This window comes from Oncorhynchus nerka, unplaced genomic scaffold (genome assembly GCF_034236695.1).
Source record: "Oncorhynchus nerka isolate Pitt River unplaced genomic scaffold, Oner_Uvic_2.0 unplaced_scaffold_727, whole genome shotgun sequence".
NCBI classification, from domain to species: Eukaryota; Metazoa; Chordata; class Actinopteri; order Salmoniformes; family Salmonidae; genus Oncorhynchus; species Oncorhynchus nerka.
In genome coordinates, this window is record NW_027040463.1 from 351,068 (window position 1) to 361,067 (window position 10,000).

Genomic DNA, 10,000 nt, shown 5'->3' on the forward strand with positions numbered 1-10,000 from the left:
ATCAGACGAAGGCCAGATGGGGCGGTATGTTAACACCTACAACATGTGGTCTCTACTGAATCAGATCAGACGAAGGTCAGATGATGGCCAGATGATGGCCAGATGATGGCCAGATGGGATGCTATTATTACAATATTACTAATGTCTGTTGCGGTGACAGTCTCTTTAAATACCGTAAATAACCACGGTGCAGTCAGAAGGTGACGGTATGTGTGAAGGGTTAACTCATTTTGTCCTACAGAATGTCCTCTTCCTGCTAGGCTACCGATCTATTCATAGTGTAGTGGCACTGCAGCAGCGTGAGCTGAGCCTGACAACTCTGGGGGTTTTACATCATACACTTTCACAGACAACTAAACACATCGAAAGACCATTCGCTGTTGTACACACCTGTGTTCACTGCATACGGTAGCCTATGGTAGCCTATTGTAGCCTATGGTAGCCTATGGTAGCATATGGTAGCCTATGGTAGCCTATGGTGGCATATGGTAGCATATGGTAGCCTATGGTAGCCTATGGTGGCATATGGTAGCCTATGGTAGCCTATAGCCTATGGTGGCATATGGTAGCATATGGTTGCCTATGGTAGCCTATGGTAGCCTATGGTAGCCAATGGTAGCATATGGTAGCATATGGTAGCCTATGGTAGCATATGGTAGCCTATGGTGGAATATGGTAGCCTATGGTAGCCTATGGTGGAATATGGTAGCATATGGTAGCCTATGGTACCATATGCAATCTCTTCAGTGGGTCATATGATTGAGTGTAGTCTGGCCCAGGAGTGGGAAGGTGAACGGAAAGGCTCTGGAGCAACGAACCGCCCTTGCTGTCTCTGCCTGGCCGATTCCCCTCTTTCCACTGGGATTCTCTGCCTCTACCCTGTTACGGGGGCTGAGTCACTGGCTTACTGGGGCTCTCTCATGCCGTCCCTGGGGGTGCGTCACCTGGGTGGGTTGATTCACTGTTGTGGTCGGCCTGTCTGGGTTGGCGCCTCCCCCTTGGGTTGTGCCGTGGCGGAGATCTTTGTGGGCTATACTCGGCCTTGTCTCAGGATGGTAAGTTGGTGGTTGAAGATATCCCTCTTGTGGTGTGGGGGCTGTGCTTTGGCAAAGTGGGTGGGGTTATATCCTTCCTGTTTGGCCCTGTCCGGGGGTGTCCTCGGGTTGGGGCCACAGTGTCTCCTGACCCCTCCTGTCTCAGCCTCCAGTATTTATGCTGCATTAGTTTATGTGTCGGGGCTAGGGTCAGTTTGTTATATCTGAGTACTTCTCCTGTCCTATTCGGTGTCCTGTGTGAATCTAAGTGTGCGTTCTCTAATTCTCTCCTTCTCTCTTTCTTTCTCTCTCTCGGAGGACCTGAGCCCTAGGACCATGCCCCAGGACTACCTGACATGATGACTCCTTGCTGTCCCCAGTCCACCTGGCCATGCTGCTGCTCCAGTTTCAACTGGCCTGGGCCCTAGGACCATGTCCCAGGACTACCTGACATGATGACTCCTTGCTGTCCCCAGTCCACCTGGCCATGCTGCTGCTCAGTTTCAACTGTTCTGCCTTACTATTATTCAACCATGCTGGTCATTTATGAACATTTGAACATCTTGGCCACGTTCTGTTATAATCTCCACCGGCACAGCCAGAAGAGGACTGGCCACCCCACATATGCTCTCTCTAATTCTCTCTTTCTTTCTCTCTCTCTCGGAGGACCTGAGCCCTAGGACCGTGCCCCAGGACTACCTGACATGATGACTCCTTGCTGTCCCCAGTCCACCTGACTGTGCTGCTGCTCCAGTTTCAACTGTTCTGCCTTATTATTATTCGACCATGCTGGTCATTTATGAACATTTGAACATCTTGGTCATGTTCTGTTATAATCTCTACCCGGCACAGCCAGAAGAGGACTGGCCACCCCACATAGCCTGGTTCCTCTCTAGGTTTCTTCCTAGGTTTTGGCCTTTCTAGGGAGTTTTTCCTAGCCACCGTGCTTTTACACCTGCATTGTTTGCTGTTTGGGGTTTTAGGCTGGGTTTCTGTACAGCACTTTGAGATATCAGCTGATGTACGAAGGGCTATATAAATAAATTTGATTTTGATTTGATTTGATATGGTAGCCTATGATAGCATATGGTAGCCTATGGTAGCCTATGGTGGCATATGGTAGCATATGGTAGCCTATGGTAGCCTATGGTGGCATATGGTAGCATATGGTAGCCTATGGTAGCCTATGGTGGCATATGGTAGCATATGGTAGCCTATGGTAGCCTATAGCCTATGGTGGCATATGGTAGCATATGGTAGCCTATGGTAGCCTATAGCCTATGGTGGCATATGGTAGCATATGGTTGCCTATGGTAGCCTATGGTAGCCTATGGTAACCAATGGTAGCATATGGTAGCCTATGGTAGCATATGGTAGCCTATGGTGGAATATGGTAGCCTATGGTGGAATATGGTAGCCTATGGTAGCCTATGGTGGAATATGGTAGCATATGGTAGCCTATGGTAGCCTTTGGTAGCCTATGGGAAATAATTTGCTGCACTTGATTTAGTACTATGTCCCCTGTACAATGCAACCAGTAGAACAGCACCAGAAGTCACTCTGAGCTAAATCAAGCGCTCCTCAAATTACATCCAATACTTGGATGTATTGACCCAGCTCTGGGCTTTTATCCTCACATACAACAGAGCAGAGAAAGGACACCAAGAGGACGAGGGAATTAAGTCTACCGGTCATTCAGTGGCTGTGTACCATAGTGGCTGTGTACCATAGTGGCTGTGGACCATAGTTGCTGTGTACCATAGTGGCTGTGTACCATAAATCAAATCAAATGTATTTATATAGTGGCTGTGTACCATAGTGGCTGTGTACCATAGTGGCTGTGTACCATAGTGGCTGTGGACCATAGTGGCTGTGGACCATAGTGGCTGTGTACCATAGTGGCTGTGTACCATAGTGGCCGTGTACCATAGTGGCCGTGTACCATAGTGGCTGTGTACCATAGTGGCTGTGTACCATAGTGGCTGTGTACCATAGTGGCTGTGTATCATAGTGGCTGTGTACCATAGTGGCTGTGGACCATAGTGGCTGTGGACCATAGTGGCTGTGTACCATAGTGGCTGTGTACCATAGTGGCTGTGTACCATAGTGGCTGTGGACCATAGTGGCTGTGGACCATAGTGGCTGTGTACCATAGTTGCTGTGTACCATAGTTGCTGTGTATCATAGTGGCTGTGTACCATAGTGGCTGTGTATCATAGTGGCTGTGTACCATAGTGACTGTGGACCATAGTGGCTGTGTACCATAGTGGCTGTGTACCATAGTGGCTGTGTATCATAGTGTCTGTGTACCATAGTGGCTGTGTACCATAGTGGCTGTGGACCATAGTGGCTGTGGACCATAGTGGCTGTGGACCGTAGTGGCTGTGTACCATAGTTGCTGTGGACCATAGTGGCTGTGGACCATAGTGGCTGTGTACCATAGTGGCTGTGGACCATAGTTGCTCCCTTCACTCTTAGAAAAAAGGGTTCCAAAAGGGTTCTTTGGATGTTTACATAGGAGAACCCTGTTTGGTTCAAGGTACATCCATTTTTGGTTCCAGGCAGAACTATTTTGGGTTCCATGTAGAACCCTCTGTGTAAAGGGTTCTACATGGAACTCAAAAAAGGTTCTGTCTGGAACCAAAAAGGGTTCTTCAAAGGGTTCTCCTATGGGGACAGACAGTGACTGTGACTCCATGTGTTTTTCCTCTACTGTCAGACAGTGAGGTAAGGTAATACTCCACTTCCTCATTCATAGTGTAGCTGTGTGATTAAACATAGACAAACATCTCTAAAGATAGAAGGAAGCCATCTTTAAACTGTAGCGTGAGGAGTGACTGTCAACAAAACAACGCCATTCACTGTCATGTCAACCCCATTCACTGTCATGTCAACAGAACAACCCCATTCACTGTCATGTCAACAGAACAACCCCATTCACTGTCATGTCAACAGAACAACCCCATTCACTGTCATGTCAACCCCATTCACTGTCATGTCAACCCCATTCACTGTTATGACAACCCCATTCACTGTCATGTCAACAGAACAAACCCATGTCAACCCCATTCACTGTCATGTCAACAGAACAAACCCCCTTCACTGTCATGTCAACAGAACAAACCCCATTCACTGTCATGTCAACAGAACAACCCCATTCACTGTCATGTCAACAGAACAACCCCATTCACTGTCATGACAACAGAACAAACCCACTCACTGTCATGACAACAGAACAAACCCATTCACTGTCATGTCAACCCCATTCACTGTCATGACAACAGAACAACCCCATTCACTGTCATGTCAACCCAATTCACTGTCATGTCAACAGAACAACCCCATTCACTGTCATGTCAACCCAATTCACTGTCATGTCAACAGAACAACCCCATTCACTGTCATGTCAACCCAATTCACTGTCATGTCAACAGAACAACCCCATTCACTGTCATGTCAACAAAACAAACCCCATTCACTGTCATGTCAACAGAACAACCCCATTCACTGTCATGTCAACAGAACAACCCCATTCACTGTCATGTCAACCCAATTCACTGTCATGTCAACAGAACAACCCCATTCACTGTCATGTCAACAGAACAACCCCATTCACTGTCATGTCAACAGAACAACCCCATTCACTGTCATGTCAACAGAACAACCCCATTCACTGTCATGACAACAGAACAAACCCCATTCACTGTCATGTCAACAGAACAACCCCATTCACTGTCATGTCAACAGAACAAACCCATTCACTGTCATGTCAACAGAACAACCCCATTCACTGTCATGACAACAGAACAAACCCATTCACTGTCATGTCAACAGAACAACCCCATTCACTGTCATGTCAACCCCATTCACTGTCATGTCAACCCAATTCACTGTCATGTCAACAGAACAACCCCATTCACTGTCATGTCAACAGAACAACCCCGTTCACTGTCATGTCAACAGAACAACCCCATTCACTGTCATGTCAACAGAACAACCCCATTCACTGTCATGTCAACAGAACAAACCCCATTCACTGTCATGTCAACAGAACAACCCCATTCACTGTCATGTCAACAGAACAACCCCATTCACTGTCATGTCAACAAAACAAACCCCATTCACTGTCATGTCAACAGAACAACCCCATTCACTGTCATGTCAACAGAACAACCCCATTCACTGTCATGTCAACCCCATTCACTGTCATGACAACCCCATTCACTGTCATGTCAACAGAACAAACCCCATTCGCTGTCATGTCAACAGAACAACCCCATTCACTGTCATGACAACAGAACAAACCCATTCACTGTCATGACAACAGAACAAACCCATTCACTGTCATGTCAACCTCATTCACTGTCATGTCAACCCCATTCACTGTCATGACAACAGAACAACCCCATTCACTGTCATGTCAACCCAATTCACTGTCATGTCAACAGAACAACCCCATTCACTGTCATGTCAACCCCATTCACTGTCATGTCAACCCCATTCACTGTCATGACAACAGAACAACCCCATTCACTGTCATGTCAACCCAATTCACTGTCATGTCAACAGAACAGCCCCATTCACTGTCATGTCAACAGAACAACCCCATTCACTGTCATGTCAACAGAACAACCCCATTCACTGTCATGTCAACAGAACAACCCCATTCACTGTCATGTCAACAGAACAACCCCATTCACTGTCATGTCAACAGAACAACCCCATTCACTGTCATGTCAACAGAACAACCCCATTCACTGTCATGACAACAGAACAAACCCCATTCACTGTCATGTCAACAGAACAACCCCATTCACTGTCATGTCAACAGAACAAACCCATTCACTGTCATGTCAACAGAACAACCCCATTCACTGTCATGACAACAGAACAAACCCATTCACTGTCATGTCAACAGAACAACCCCATTCACTGTCATGTCAACCCCATTCACTGTCATGTCAACCCAATTCACTGTCATGTCAACAGAACAACCCCATTCACTGTCATGTCAACAGAACAACCCCATTCACTGTCATGTCAACAGAACAACCCCATTCATTGTCATGTCAACCCCATTCACTGTCATGTCAACAGAACAACCCCATTCACTGTCATGTCAACCCCATTCACTGTCATGTCAACAGAACAACCCCATTCACTGTCATGTCAACCCCATTCACTGTCATGTCAACAGAACAAACCCCATTCACTGTCATGTCAACAGAACAAACCCCATTCACTGTCATGTCAACAGAACAACCCCATTCACTGTCATGTCAACAGAACAACCCCATTCACTGTCATGACAACCCCATTCACTGTCATGTCAACAGAACAAACCCAATTCACTGTCATGTCAACAGAACAACCCCATTCACTGTCATGTCAACCCCATTCACTGTCATGTCAACAGAACAACCCCATTCACTGTCATGTCAACCCCATTCACTGTCATGTCAACAGAACAAACCCATTCACTGTCATGTCAACAGAACAAACCCCATTCACTGTCATGTCAACAGAACAAACCCATTCACTGTCATGTCAACAGAACAACCCCATTCACTGTCATGTCAACCCCATTCACTGTCATGTCAACAGAACAACCCCATTCACTGTCATGTCAACCCCATTCACTGTCATGTCAACAGAACAAACCCATTCACTGTCATGTCAACAGAACAAACCCATTCACTGTCATGTCAACAGAACAACCCCATTCACTGTCATGTCAACAGAACAAACCCATTCACTGTCATGTAAACAGAACAAACCCATTCACTGTCATGTCAACAGAACAACCCCATTCACTGTCATGACAACAGAACAAACCCATTCACTGTCATGTCAACCCCATTCACTGTCATGTCAACAGAACAACCCCATTCACTGTCATGACAACAGAACAACCCCATTCACTGTCATGACAACAGAACAACCCCATTCACTGTCATGACAACAGAACAAACCCATTCACTGTCATGTCAACAGAACAACACTCTCACTAGTCTACCTGCTGCCCCTCCACTCTAACCACTAGACTACCTGCCGCCCCTCCACTCTAACCACTAGTATACCTGCCGCCCCTCCACTCTAACCACTAGTCTACCTGCCGCCCCTCCACTCTAACCACTAGTCTACCTGCCGCCCCTCCACTCTAACCACTAGTCTACCTGCCGCCCCTCCACTCTAACCACTAGTCTACCTGCCTCCCCTCCACTCTAACCACTAGTCTACCTGCCTCCCCTCCACTCTAACCACTAGACTACCTGCCGCCCCTCCACTCTAACCACTAGTCTACCTGCCGCCCCTCCACTCTAACCACTAGTCTACCTGCCGCCCCTCCACTCTAACCACTAGGCTACCTGCTCCCCATCCACTCTAACCACTAGTCTACCTGCCATCCCTCCACTCTAACCACTAGACTACCTGCCTCCAACCCACTCTAACCACTAGTCTACCTGCCTCCCCTCCACTCTAACCACTAGTTTACCTGCCGCCCCTCCACTCTAACCACTAGGCTACCTGCTCCCCCTCCACTCTAACCACTAGTCTACCTGCCATCCCTCCACTCTAACCACTAGGCTACCTACCGCCCCTCCACTCTAAACACTAGTCTACCTGCCTCCACTCCACTCTAACCACTAGACTACCTGCCGCCCCTCCACTCTAACCACTAGTCTACCTGCCTCCACTCCACTCTAACCACTAGTCTACCTGCCTCCCCTCCACTCTAACCACTAGTCTACCTGCCTCCCCTCCACTCTAACCACTAGACTACCTGCCGCCCCTCCACTCTAACCACTAGTCTACCTGCCTCCACTCCACTCTAACCACTAGTCTACCTGCCTCCCCTCCACTCTAACCACTAGTCTACCTGCCTCCCCTCCACTCTAACCACTAGGCTACCTGCTCCCCCTCCACTCTAACCACTAGTCTACCTGCCATCCCTCCACTCTAACCACTAGGCTACCTACCGCCCCTCCACTCTAAACACTTGTCTACCTGCCTCCACTCCACTCTAACCACTAGACTACCTGCCGCCCCTCCACTCTAACCACTAGTCTACCTGCCGCCCCTCCACTCTAACCACTAGTCTACCTGCCGCCCCTCCACTCTAACCACTAGGCTACCTGCCACCCCTCCACTCTAACCACTAGTCTACCTGCCGCCCCTCCACTCTAACCACTAGTCTACCTGCCGCCCCTCCACTCTAACCACTAGTCTACCTGCCGCCCCTCCACCCCTCCACTCTAACCACTAGACTACCTGCCGCCCCTCCAGTCTAACCACTGGTCTACCTGCCGCTCCTCCGCCCCTCCACTCTAACCACTAGTCTACCTGCCACTCCTCCACTCTAACCACTAGTCTACCTGCCGCCCCTCCGCCCCTCCACTCTAACCACTAGTCTACCTGCCACTCCTCCACTCTAACCACTAGTCTACCTGCCGCCCCTCCACTCTAACCACTAGTCTACCTGCCGCCCCTCCACTCTAACCACTAGTCTACCTGCCGCCCCCTCCACTCTAACCACTAGTCTACCTGCCACCCTCCACTCTAACCACTAGTCTACCTGCCGCCCTCCACTCTAACCACTAGTCTACCTGCCGCCCCTCCACTCTAACCACTAGTCTACCTGCCGCCCCTCCACTCTAACCACTAGTCTACCTGCCACCCCTCCACTCTAACCACTAGTCTACCTGCCGCCCTCCACTCTAACCACTAGGCTACCTGCCGCCCCCCACTCTAACCACTAGGCTACCTGCCGCCCCACTCTAACCACTAGGCTACCTGCCGCCCCCACTCTAACCACTAGTCTACCTGCCGCCCACCTCCACCTAACCACTAGTCTACCCTGCCCCTCCGCCCCTCCACTCTAACCACTAGTCTACCTGCCTCCCCCTCCACTCTAACCACTAGTCTACCTGCCGCCCCTCCACTCTAACCACTAGTCTACCTGCCGCCCCACCACCCCTACACTCTAACCACTAGTCTACCTGCCGCCCCTCCACTCTAACCACTAGTCTACCTGCCCCCCTCCCCTAACCACTAGTCTACTCTAACCACTAGTCTACCTGCCGCCCCTCCACTCTAACCACTAGTCTACCTGCCGCCCTCCACTCTAACCACTAGTCTACCTGCCGCCCTCCACTCTAACCACTAGTCTACCTGCACCCCTCCACTCTAACCACTAGTCTACCTGCCGCCCCTCCACTCTAACCACTAGTCTACCTGCCCCTCCACTCTAACCACTAGTCTACCTGCCGCCCTCCACCTAACCACTAGTCTACCTGCCCCCTCCACCACTAGTCTACCTACCGCCCCTCCACTCTAACCACTAGTCTACCTGCCGCCCCTCCACTCTAACCACTAGTCTACCTGCCGCCCCTCCACTCTAACCACTAGTCTACCTGATCGTAATACTGTACCTTCCTAATTCTTCTCCGATCTCGTAGAAATCCTCCACAGTCTGCTGCTTGAACAGGGCCATGCCTGCAGTCATTGACGGGGACGATGCCGTGGTTATGACGTGTAAATATATGGGTTCTCTATTCCGTCCATTATAGAAGTAAACCCTGTGTAAAAGAAGATAATTTATATGTCTGATAGTTCAGCGGGTGAAGTGTCGTGTTTGCTTGGGAGTTGTGCGACGTCGCAGAATCAGAGAAACATTTAGCCTACATACAACAACAAAAACGCGTCCTCCTTTTAAAATGATCATTACAATATATTAATTATGAGAAGAACGCTATAATTAAGCAATAAGGAGGTGTGGTATATGGCCCATATACCACGGCTAACGGCTGTTAGATTCGACCAACGCAATGAGAGGAGCCTTGTTGCTATTATAAACTGGTTACCAACATAATTAGAGCGGTAAAAATAAAGGTTTTATCCGTGGTATACGGTCATGGCAGTCAGCCAATCAGCATTCAGGGCTGGAACCACCCAGTTTATAACTA

The 10,000-nt window shown here is 49.0% G+C and overlaps 1 pseudogene; it reads right to left on the reverse strand.

Annotated features, from left to right (window-relative positions):
• LOC115115850 (death-associated protein kinase 3-like) overlaps positions 1-9,613 on the reverse strand; it is a 55,591-nt pseudogene extending 45,978 nt beyond the window's left edge.
• Between the last annotated feature and the right edge of the window lie 387 nt (positions 9,614-10,000).